The sequence below is a fragment of the Engraulis encrasicolus genome, chromosome 11 (genome assembly GCF_034702125.1).
Source record: "Engraulis encrasicolus isolate BLACKSEA-1 chromosome 11, IST_EnEncr_1.0, whole genome shotgun sequence".
Classification (NCBI taxonomy): domain Eukaryota; kingdom Metazoa; phylum Chordata; class Actinopteri; order Clupeiformes; family Engraulidae; genus Engraulis; species Engraulis encrasicolus.
Window position 1 is genome coordinate 13662185 of NC_085867.1, and position 2500 is coordinate 13664684.

At 50.2% G+C, this 2500-nt stretch overlaps 1 protein-coding gene across 2 annotated transcripts in view; it reads left to right on the forward strand.

The window, feature by feature from the left end:
* The window catches only part of LOC134457912 (serine/threonine-protein kinase Nek6-like), a 79121-nt gene that overhangs the window by 16106 nt on the left and 60515 nt on the right, over positions 1-2500 (forward strand). For both annotated transcript variants that reach the window (XM_063209932.1, XM_063209933.1), the window contains exon 2: positions 2369-2425. The gene's annotated coding sequence lies outside the window, so the exon portion shown is untranslated. The remainder of the gene's footprint in view (positions 1-2368; positions 2426-2500) is intronic.

Below are 2500 nucleotides of genomic sequence, written 5' to 3' on the forward strand. Positions count from 1 at the left end.
ATTTTATTTACATCCCTTCAACTTGGTACACCTGGTTTCCTCATGCCTGCTCTTACATATGCTCCACATTCTCCCATGAAGGCATTTTTCCACTGTATGTGAATGCAGGCAAATGTATACTTAACATACGGTACATACCCCTCCCACCCCCCGTACGGCAGTATTTATCACAGGATGTAATCAAGTGGGGGGCCTCTCCACCTGGTAGTCAACCTGGAGAGAGAGAGATGGGGGGGGGGAGGTAGAGAGAGGGAGAGAGAGAGAGAGAGAGAGAGGGAGGGGAAGAGAGAGATAGAGAGAGAGAGAGAGAGGGAGGGAGGGAGGGAGAGAGAGAGGGAGGGAGAGAGAGAGATAGATAGAGAAAGAGATGCGGGGAGAGAGAGAAAGAGAGAGAAAGAGAGGCAGGGAGGGAGAGATAGAGAGAGAGATAGAGAGAGAAAGAGAGGTGGAGAGGGAGAGAGAGAGAGAGAGAGAGAGAGAGAGAGAGAGAGAGAGAGAGAGAGAGAGAGAGAGAGAGGGAGGGGAAGAGAGAGATAGAAAGAGAGGGAGGGAGAGAGAGAAGGAGAGGGAGAGAGAAAGAGGGAGGGAGAGGAAGAGGAAGAGGAAAGGGAGAGAGAGAGAGAGAGAGAGAGAGAGAGAGAGAGAGAGAGAGAGAGAAAGAAAGAGACAGGCTGGGAGGGAGAGAGAGAGAAAGAGAAAGAGAGGTGGAGAGGGAGAGAGAGAGAGAGGGAGAAAGAGAGAGAGAGAGAGAGAGAGAGAGGGAGGGTGCGAAGGAGCGAGAGAGGGGAAGGGAGGGGGAGAGAGAGCGAGGGAAAGAGAGAAGGAAAGGGAAATATAGGGTGGAGGGAGAGAGGGAAAGAGAGAAATACAGAGGGAGAAAGACTGAGGGAGAAAGAAGAGGGGGGATGGGTGGGAAAGGGATCACGTATGGAAAAGAAGGGATAAATTAAAAAAAAAGAAATCCATGATAGATTCTTTTCACCTTGAAAAGTCTTAACCAAAGCGTCAGTCCCTGGCTAACCCTTGATCTGCTGCCGCACTCTTCCCTCCACCGCAGGCACCTCCCCGTCCGCCCCGCGTGCACCGCCTGGCCTGCCCTGAATCCTGAAACGAACGCCGGCATTAATTAATAACTCGCCCCGGAGCCTGATAAGATTATGGCCGAAACCTGGCAGTCAAGGTTAGCCGCGCTAATGAATGATCCCCCAGAGGAGTGAGCAGGGGAAGGGAGCGGAGCGGAGGGGAGGGGGGCAGAGAGGCGAGGGGAGGCCAGGGTAAGGGGCTAGGGTGGTGGGGGTAGAGGGGAGAGGGTGTACAGCCTGGAGGCTCTGTTTCATGTTAAGTATGATAAAGCGTTTGTAAGTCTTTGGCGGATGGGTGGATGTGCTGCGTGTGAAAATCGATGCCAGAGCAGAGCTACCGTGCTCGGAGGGAAGACAGGCACGTAAGCATAGCGAAGAGAGGAGAGGAGAGGAGAGGAGGGCCGGCTGGCACGTGCTCTTCTGGGCGTATGGACTGGGGACAGGGCCGGATTAAGATGACCCGGGGCCCCTAGGCTACAGATTGCAAAAGGCCCCTCGCAGAAAAAAAGAATTATGACAAAATTACATAATCAATCATATAATTTGGAGCTATACATTAAGTCTGCCAACTATAGAGAGGACAATTAACAAGAGATTACATTTTCAACACTGCATCTGCAATTCAGCAAAGTTGTTTTGTCCCCTTTGACCAATCAAGGGGGCCCCTGGTTGGTGGGGGGCCCCAAGGCTGCAGCAATACCTAGCCTGTATGTTAATCCGTCCCTGACTGAGGAGTCAAAACAATAAAAAAAAATAAAAAATATATCAGTCGCTGTGAAAGATTTGGGTGGAGGTGGATAGAATACCTGCTTAAGTAGATGTTTTATTACCTTGGCTAATATAGGCTATTACGCCTTGATTATACCGTGCTGCTGGATAGCAGCGGATAGCAATGCTTTATGGCAGTGATTGTTCCTGAAATGCTGTCGCCTAATAATCTTTTTTCATAACCATTATGATTACAAGCAACAATATGTCTTATAAATATGGTCTAAATTGATCTGCACATGAACATCTGTTTTATCGTTTGTCTCGTTTTTGCCGAGTCATTTCGAGTGTTATTGTCAGTTATTGTAAGCACAGTTGCCATTTCCTGGAAATAGGAAAGCCTGGCCTTGACTGACCTGCGGATGTTTCTCTCTGTTTCTCTCCCTCTCCCTCTCCCTCTCTGTCTCTGTCTCTGTCTCTCTCTCTGTCTCTCTCTCTGTCTCTCTCTCTCTCTCTCTGTCTCTCTCTCTCTCTCTCTCTCTGTCTCTCTCTCTCTCTCTCTCTCCCCCTCTCTCCAGGAGGATTTGGGCTGAACAGGAGCCCTGAGGCTTGAGGCCTTCGCTGCCACATTTACGGTGAGTGACTCATCAGCAGCCACCCATCCTGTCCCATGAGAAGAGCCACTGCCACTGACTGGACAACAGCGGTCA